Source organism: Papio anubis, chromosome 1 (assembly GCF_008728515.1).
Source record: "Papio anubis isolate 15944 chromosome 1, Panubis1.0, whole genome shotgun sequence".
Classification (NCBI taxonomy): Eukaryota; Metazoa; Chordata; class Mammalia; order Primates; family Cercopithecidae; genus Papio; species Papio anubis.
In genome coordinates this window covers 104,977,658-104,987,410 of record NC_044976.1, presented here as the reverse complement: position 1 = coordinate 104,987,410, position 9,753 = coordinate 104,977,658, and the positions used below count along the sequence as shown (strand labels likewise).

Below are 9,753 nucleotides of genomic sequence, written 5' to 3'. Positions count from 1 at the left end.
TGTTAAGCAGGTGTTTTGTACTTACTGGGAACAAAGTAGGCCCTAGAAGTTGTAAATACCAGATAAATATAAAACAAATAATTACTGAAAGACTTAGCCCCTAGAATTTGGTTGATTACTCCAAGTGGGGTAGTAGGTTTTAGAAAATGCAGAAATTTTAAAAAGCACTAAAACTGGCTTAGAAAAACACTTAGAAAAACAAAGAAAATCGCCATCTTACACTGAAAAAAAGTCCTGATATTTTCCCAAGTTTAAGGAAGGTATAGTGAGATTCAATGTAAAAACTGACCTACTAACGTTTTTAGTGTCAGAATTTCTTTATACTCTAAATTATAAAGAATACCAGAGTTTTTGTTTATGTGGGTCATATTTATATATATTTTCACCATTAGAAATTAAAACTGGTAATTTAAATGTTAATTCATTAGAAATAACAACAATAAATCCATCATGTGTTAACATATATAACATACTATTTGAATAACAACTAGATTTTCCAAAACAAACAAAAACTTGTGAGAAGGGTGGCATTGTTTTACATTTTTGCAAGTTTCATTAATGCCTAGCTTAATAATAGCTGAATGCTCACAAAAAATAGGTAGAATAAAATCTTGAAGCTTAAACAAATTTATTTAGAAATATATGTTGATTGGCTCTTGAGTTTGTTCTGTTATCTAGTGATGCAGAATCTTCAACTGAAAAGTTGCTGAGGTCACTGGATGACTGAAAGTAGCGGCTGTGGGGTGAGAAAGTTAGAGGCTTAGAGTCATAGAAATTTAACTGAAAGTCTCAGTTTTACGATCGCATTTACTTGAGGAAGTTGTGTAACCCCTGAATTTTGGTTTCCTTATTTGGAAGAAGAGCTGTAATGCTTCAATTATATGATATGTGGTAAAATTAAATTAAATCATATATCTGAAATGGCTGGCACATAGTTTGGTCTCAGTAGATGTTAGTTACTTTTCCTCTTTCTTTCCCCAGTTCCCAGATCTTTAAGTAATTTAGTAGAACTGAAGCACGACAGTCATTATATTTGCATGCACAGTGAAGAATTCTATGCATTAGACATTGTTTCTCTTATACATGTTGACTGGCTTGTAAAACTTTTGTGCAATTTCATAACACAAATATTATCTATTAATGTTATATTTGAATCCTTTAGAAATGTCAAAGATACTATTGCAATTGCTCTCAAGTTTTGTGATACTGAATTGACAAAGAAGATTTACCAATTGCAAACTTCAAGAACCCATTAAGAAGTGAGAGACAACATCAACAAAGTTTATATCAGAGTTGAGGGATTATAAGATAAGATAATTCCCACCAAAAAGGTGGACAGACCCCCAAAGAGTTCAGTGGGAATGAACTGAATATATTAAATATACATGTTCAGTCCAAATGTGTGTCTCTGTGAAGAAATACCCATGGTTGCAATAAGGCAGAACATCAGCTAATGCAAATAAATTCATGGGAGTGTAACGGCATCTTTCATACAGTGTAGATTAGGGGAAAAGGGAATGGCTTCTAGAATCTGAAACATCTGGATTCAGGTTCTGGTGCTGCACTTCAGAGCTATGTGACCTTCAGTAATTACGTAAATATTCAGAGCCTCATTTACTTATCTCATGGGATTTTAGTAAATGTTATCAATACCTGCAAAATGGTAATACTACTAATAATACGTATTAATCAGGTTATTCAGAGGATTACATGTTATAATGTATGAAACACATACGCTCAGTGTTGAGCACATAGAGAATATGCAGTAAATATTAGCCACCATTACTATCATTGTGCATACATCTCCATCTTGGTGAACATAAACTGATAATCAGTTCTCTTGAATAAGTCACAATAATCATAACTCAATTTTTAAAAAAACTTTTGTCGTATATTTCAGAGAGCCTAATTTTCAATTAAAACTTTATTACATTGTTATATTGAATAAAAATTTCAAATAATAGAACTATATTATGAATATACATTTGTTTGTTCTTTATTTTCTGAGGATTTTGTTCTATTTCTCATTCTGCTCCAATAAGAAGCTTCTTCTATTGCACCTAGCTCCTCTTTGATTTGCTGAGTAACTCTCCCTAACTATGCAGGGGATTTGGCACATTTTGATTGAGGGACTGGGTGGAAATTTTAGATCTCAGTGCCAATTATTACTGACACATGGCCTCCATCATATCATATTTCTAGTTCTGTAATAATTCCTAATTTCTGCACTAGTTTCCTTAATCCTATCTTCCCTATAAATTTTGCATACAACCTCCCACTCAATTATGTATCTTAGTCTGCTGGCATAATTCTAACAAATGTTCACTGTAGCCAATGCCTTACCATGGTTTTGTTTTGAATAAACTAGAGTCAGGCTACTCTCTTTCCTAAAAGTTTCTGAACCCTGCTTGCTTCTAAGCCTAAGCAAGCACTAAAAAGTGGAATGAGCCCCCCTTTTCAGCTTCTTCTGGGAACTGGCAAGACACTTTCCTGTCAGATCCAATGGTTCATTTCTATTGGCTTCTCTAACTTCCCTTTATATGATACTGCTTATCTTTGCTTGCCTTTCTTACTCTACAAATGAGGGGTTTTTTTCTGTTGATTTTGAGATGCTTGCAGATATTTGAGAATGGCACTTTCTATTAACAATAGTTTTTCTCCTGAATAATTTCTCTCCCTGTATGTCTGGATTGCTTTTATTTGTAAATATCTTGTTTCTACTCTCCTAGGAAATTCTCCATTTCTCATTGTCTTTGCAGCACTCCATCTCTTTCCCTCAGTATCCTAATCTCCTACTTGCTTCTTGATAAAAATACCAGCAACATTTTCTCACATGGCCTGTTCTCTTGACCTTGGGTAGATGAGCCTGGGTCATTAGAAACGATGTTGGTGTTAAATTTGGAACATATTTTCTCTAAGTCTAATGAAAATCACCATCTTACACTGAACAAAAGTCTTGCTATCTTCCCAAGTTTGAAGGAAGGTATAGTGATATTCAATGTAAAAACTGACTGACTATGTATTGAGTGGTATGGAGGACCAAAAAGAAAACAAGAGCAGTGGATTTTGACAACATGCTCTTTCATTTTCTTTGCTTAATTATTTTAATTAATGTTTTGTTGATTAATTTATATGCTGAATCTAATTATGATATGTTGGTGTATGTGCTAATTGTATAGGAATCACTGTATTATCTTTCTACTCCTATTGAGGCTGTTAACATGTCCCAATTTAGTTATCTGAGAATAACATGTCTTTCACTTGTCTTTTAAAGAACAGATAGAAAGTCTGAAACACTAATATTGCACCCTGGCTTCATTGTGTTCTGACTTCTGCTTTTTTCTTCTGGATACAATTTAATTATTGCCTTCTTGTAGCCTTTCACCATGTGCTAATGATCCTCCATATAAGTAGTAAAACAAACAAACAAACAAACACCTGAACCATCATTTAGATCTTGGCATTCTCTTTTTCAGAAGCCTATAATTTTTTTATCTGAGTTCTAATTGTCATAAGAACTCCTGTAACTATTGTCTCCTCATGTCCTTGCTCCTGGTCTCCTGCTTGCGGCCAAGTTGGTTCACATAAGCACATAAGATACACAAATCTCAACTTTACTTTCTTAGAGTATATTCATACAGCTCTGCCTTTCTTCCATCCATTGCTTGAAACTCTATGCAAACATATTTAGAATATTTGATGTTTTTTTCCCCAAGGATCACAACACTTATGTTATAAATTTTTTTTTGGATAATTTAAGAAGACTGTGCCAAAATGCGTTTAATTTCCATGTAAACTTCTTAGATTTTCAGTCCTTTGCCCCCAAATTTATTAATTCTCTTAAAACCTAAAATGGTCATTGTTTTGAATTAATTTGCCTTTCTGTTGACTTTTTCCTCATGTCTTTCCTCATGTTTTTATTAACATGTTTGCAGTATTGTTCATCTATCATAATCTCTAAATCAAATCGAAAAGAATAATAGTAACTATTTTTAAACACTATAAAAAGTATTTTCTAAACATTGTCTTTATCACAATTTGGGAGGCAGGAATATTATCTGAATTAGATGACATAAGACCTCTAGCTTCTTTTTATATTACAATGCAACTGTAATTTGAAATATGTTTGAGCAAACTTGCTTTGGGTATGTAAAAAGAAAATATTTTGGGGAATATTGTATAAATATATAAATGCAAAGATTTCTATGTGAGAGATCACGAGATAATGCAGATATATTGCTTCCCCTGCTGAGACTGGTCAGGTAAGTGTAGCTTTACAACTAACCTGTTCTGACACATGTTAAAAACTATGGCCAAGGGGAAGACAGAAAATCTCTTGGTGTCCCTCCCACCTGTCCTGCCTAGGAGTGGAGCCACCTGATATCCCTAAGAGCCCCCATGCTCTTGCCAGCCAAACCTTATCCCAGGATGCTTAAACCTGCCAGGAGAAGTAGTAGAACAATAATGACACAAAATAACAGTAAGAAATAGATTGTCTAACATTTATTAATTAGTTAAGGTCTGCCAAGTACTATGTTAAATGTTTTATGTAATCATTTTGATTTAATCTTGACAAACTATATAAGGAAGATACAATACTGTCAGCAAATTTATGAAGGTAAATTGACGCTAAATGTTCATAAGTATTTCAGATGTGTTCAGAATATCTTGACCTGAGTCTCTAAACTTTCCTTACCTTGTTGCTTATGCTTTTGCTGGCAGAGAAATAAACAAATGGAAATATACTGGATATTTTTATTATAAAGTAGTCTAATGTGCATATTTTCTAAAAGAAAGGTATATTGTAGTTTGTGATAGAGATGCACAAATTGTGGCCACATAATTTATTATTCGAAGATAACATTTATGATACAGAAAAGGGAGGATAAAATATTTTAATATGTTTGTCAACTGATGTACATTAGGCATAACTGGGTTGTCTTAGGAAAGTGGGATTTGTGTTTACCTTACATCTAAGCCATTGCCTGGTAGCTGTATAATATCAGAAATTTTCTGGATACACATCCAACAGCTGAACACATTATTTATCTATTATATGAAATGTATGTGATGAAAAGTCAAAATGTTTTCAAATTATAAATTGTATATTTTATTATCCAATTAATTAGATAATAACAGAATAGTTGATATTCAGGTTTTTTACTCCAATTCTATTGAAGATATTTCCAAAATATTACATTATCATTTCACATTAGTAAGTTAGATAAAAAATTGTTGTCCATTATCTTCACCTCATTAGATGGTTAAAGTGAGAAACAAAACAAAATTTCTAGAAGAAATAAACCAGCATGTAAATTATAACAGTTTGTAATTTTCATACCTTTATATCATTGCTTATTAGTAGTTTTTATAAGTCATTAAGACACTCTTTGAATTATGTTAATTTTCTTCTTAGAATACTTCAATTTGCTTTAATTACCTACAAAATATTGTCTCATTAACCTGATATCCAAGGCCTTCTATAGACCTGTCCGTTTTGTGCTATCCAATACAGTAGACCCTGTGGCAATGATTTAAATTTAAAATTAAATTAATTAAAATGGGCTAAAATTTAGTGTTTCCACCACACTAGCCACATTTTATGCCCCCAACCATTCAGGCAGCTAGTGGCTACTGTATTGGACAGTGCAAAATAAAAAAATTTCATCATCACAGGAAGCTCTATCTCATAGCCCTGCTCCATATGTTTTCTAGGATTGTTATTTATTGTTCTCCTTCCAAAAATTTCTTTTTTCCAAATTAGATTGTTTTCTCTCCTCTAACAGGTTGTCCTTCATTTTCTTTAGCCATCTTGTAAAATTGTTTTGTAATGACAGGAAGTCTTTTAGGCGTTGGAAAAAAATACCAAGAAATATAACTCTTGCCCTGCAAAAGGTCACAGTGTGATGGGGGAAAATGATAAGCAGACAAGTGAGTATAGATGATAACCGTTAAGGTAGAGAGTTTTGTGGGAGCAGATGAACACTCCTTATCAGAAATTGGAGGAGAGAGTCAGCAAAAGCTACCTGTGAAAGATGGTATATTATCTGAACCTATAAGCATAGTAGGCTTTAGAAAAATAAAATGAAGAAGCAGGATGGAGAAAAGCATAGTGATCTGAGAGTGTATGGGCTAGTTGGAATGTGCACATTGTTTGCTATGGCTAAGTTTCAGCATGCAGACCATGGCGCTTGAATCATGCAAGAGTTCATATTCCATGATGGAAATGCTGGGCTTTATTTGAAAACCCAAAAAGCAAATGAAAGATTGAATGCAAGGATGTGACAGAATTAGATCTGTGTTTTTGCAAAATTCACCCTAAAAACAAAGAAGAAAGTAATTGGAGGAGAATCTTAGTCTATAGTTATTCTTAGTATAACAGAATACTACAGAATGGAAAATGTATAATGAACAGAAATTCATTGGCTCATGTTCTGGATGCTTAGAAATTCAAGATTGAGGGGGCAGTATATGGGGCCCTTTTGCTGCCTTATAACAGGCAGAGGTATCACATGGCAGAAAGGCAAAAAAGGGGGAGGGAGAGAGAGAGAGAGAGAGCGAGCGAGCGCAAGTGGGATCTGAATTTAGTCTTTTAATAATAAACCAGTCCCAAAATAACAAACACAGTACCATGGTAATGGCATTAATCAATTCATGAGGCTGTAGCCTCCATGACATAAACACTTCCCATTAAGCACCACTTCTCAACCTTGCTTCACTGGGAATTAAGTTTCCAACACATAAACTTTAGGGCACACATTCAAAGCACAGTGAGGTGAAAGTCAAATAGAAATCTTTTTCAATAATATAGGTGACAAGTAATACATTCCTGTATTAATGTAGTGGGTGTTGGCTAAGAGTAAGGTTTTCAGATTACAAATGCGCAGTTTTTTGGTGATAGTGCATAGATATTGTGAAAAGGAATTTGCTTTCAAACTGCTATTGATTCTGAAAAGTCCAATTCAGATGCCATCTTTAAACTGAAGTATTCCACATCTAGGAATTTCTGCCTTTACATTTTTATGGTGCTTTTTAAAAAATTACTCATTTTTAGTGCTTGTTTCTATTACTGACTTCCTTGACACCAAAGACTATGGTATACTTCTTAGCATCCACTACAACATTACCCAGTTCTTTGCTTTAATGATAATTGAGCTAGATAGACAGATAGATAGATCACTGATAGGTTGTCTCCAAAATAATAACGTTGGGCAAGTGCCTAAATGAGCACTAATCAAAGCACATCTGAGCAAAATAATGAAAAGAAAGTTATGAGTGGCAAGCTTAATACTTCATAACACACAATGCTTCTTGGTTGCACTTTTCATAATTGCAGTTAAATAACAAATTGTGTAATTGTTGAGCCCTAGTTTTCCCAATCAGAGTATATAAATTGTGTGAGAGTAAGAATCATGTTTGTCTTGTTTATTGTTGGATTTTAATGCCTAGAATGGTGTCTGTATTGTAGTTAGTGCTTAATGCATATTCAGGAAATGAATAAATCTGCAATTTTCAAATGGGAAGGGAATTATCATTTGAAGGCCATTTATTATTTTCCAGATATTACCTTAGGTATATATATTTAAAATATTGTGAATTTTATTTCTCAAAATATTCCTAAATATTAGTAACATCATATAATAAGTATTAGTGTCATCATTTTATGATTAAAGATACTCTGGCTCAAAGAACCTGCGTGACTTACAAGACAACCAATAAATAATAGTTCTGGAATTTTAAGGATTTTTTTTCTGTGTCTAAAATCTATGTTTTCTTGCTATGATAAGTTGCCTGTAAACATGTAAGTTCCATTTGGGAAAGGATATTTGTAATGTATAAGTATCACTGAACATCATATCAGCATAGTGGGCTAATGTTCAGATTATCAACCCCTTAGTCCTGCTAAGATATCAGCTATGGCTCAAAATAACAAAAATTAACTATACAAGGATCCTGTCCTAAAGAGCCTTATACTAGAGATGAAGACAAATGCTTAAGCAGATAATTTATATTCAATAAAAAACACATGTGCACACATACACATACATTTAAGCTGATATAAGAATGGTGTGCTTAAACAATTTAGAGTTTCAAGGAATGTTTCTGAAAGAAGTGGAATATTAATCTAAACTTTAAGGAATAAAAAATATCCAGTAAAGGATAGGAAAGTCAGTCAGAGAAACACTTTAGGCTGAAACAATATGGGTTTTCAGCAAAAAAACAAGTTTAGTGGTTTAATTTGCCACAACACTGATAAATAACAAAGCAAAACATGAGAAGAAATTAAGAAAGTTGATTGGGCTTCTTATCCCAAGTTACAATGCTTCAACTTAATTCTATTATCAGCATGGAATGTGTTAAAATTGTAGTTTACCTGCTCAACTCTGCTTGCAATTTAGAGAAAGTATTTAAAGAATGAGAAGATTGAGGAAGGGAGAGTATAAAGTAATCTAGGTAAGTGTCTGAACTAAAGCAATGGCAGTAGAGATGGGGAAGAGGAGTTGGATTCAAGAAATAGAGGGTAAATCTGACAGTTTATAATAATTGACGGGATATGAGTGAATGAGACAAAGGAGTGTAGAAAAGTTTCCATAGTCCAGTCTTGAAGGATGAAGTTGACAGTGGTGCTTTACAGAAGTTTCCAGCACATACAAAGTTGTTTTATCTATCTTAATAACAAAATCAAGTGAATACAACAAACAAAAGCACAAATCCTCTTGTGACCTTACTTCCTCTTCTAGTTGTCACTTTATTTCTTTTCTACCTGTGATCATACAACTTTTTGAAGGTGTCATCTCAAGTTGCTGATTCCATTTCCCCATCACCTTGTCCTCTCACCTTCTGTAATAGGGTCCTTGCCCTCACCATTTCACTGTGATTGTTCCTGTGTAGGTCACAATTGACTTTCAGGTTGTCAAAATAGAACGTTCTCATCATTATTCTTTTCTTATTTGGCCCAAAACAGTATTGTTTATTTCCTCCTTCTTAAAATACATTTTTCTCTTGACTTTTATAATATATTACTCTGGTTATTTCTCTTCTAGGTCTCATTTTCTAGCTTCATATCCTCTTTTGATGACTAAATCTTGAAATGAACCAGTGCTCCATGCACCCCTCCCTTTGTATCAATACAATCTCCCTTGTAGACCTTATCTTGTCTCACAGCTTTAAGTACAAATTATATTTAGTAACTTCTAAGTTTATATGATCTGCATTGTGCTTTCCCTTGAATTCCAAACCGATCTATTTCAGATTTCTAGCTGACACCTCCATAAGAATGTCAATAATAACCTCAAACGTTGCCAAAACAAAACTCTTCATACCTGTTTCCCTACTGTAACTACCACTCACCCATTCCTCCTCATAATGAATTATATCACCAGTGCACAATGATCTAGCCAATCAGTCATCATTTCTTTTCCATCATTCTTTATTCTCAATTTACTGGCAACTTCTGCCACCACCTCCAAATGTACCCCAAAATGTCCTCTGCTTTCATCTTTACTCCTACTATTCTTAATTGCCCAGGAGGCCATTGCTATGTCCCAAACAGTTCAGTGCAACAATCATCCAAGTAGTGTTTTTTGTGGTCACTCCGTGCTAATTTCAATATACTTTCCCAAAGCAGCCTGACCTTATAAAGACACACATTTTTGGAGGGACTGAAGCCCCTAAAGGCATCTTGTAACTCACCTCCATCACAATGAAGCAGCAAAATAGTGGGTAGACAATCACAATTTCATCACGTCATTT

General features: G+C 33.7%; 1 long non-coding RNA gene across 1 annotated transcript; it reads right to left on the bottom strand.

The window, feature by feature from the left end:
• Window positions 1–611: 611 nt before the first annotated feature.
• LOC103887325 lies at window positions 612–9,490 on the bottom strand. Its single transcript, XR_651387.4, has 2 exons — window positions 8,730–9,490; window positions 612–736 (listed from the first exon to the last, which is right to left on the bottom strand). It is a non-coding gene; the product is annotated as an uncharacterized LOC103887325 (long non-coding RNA).
• Between the last annotated feature and the right edge of the window lie 263 nt (window positions 9,491–9,753).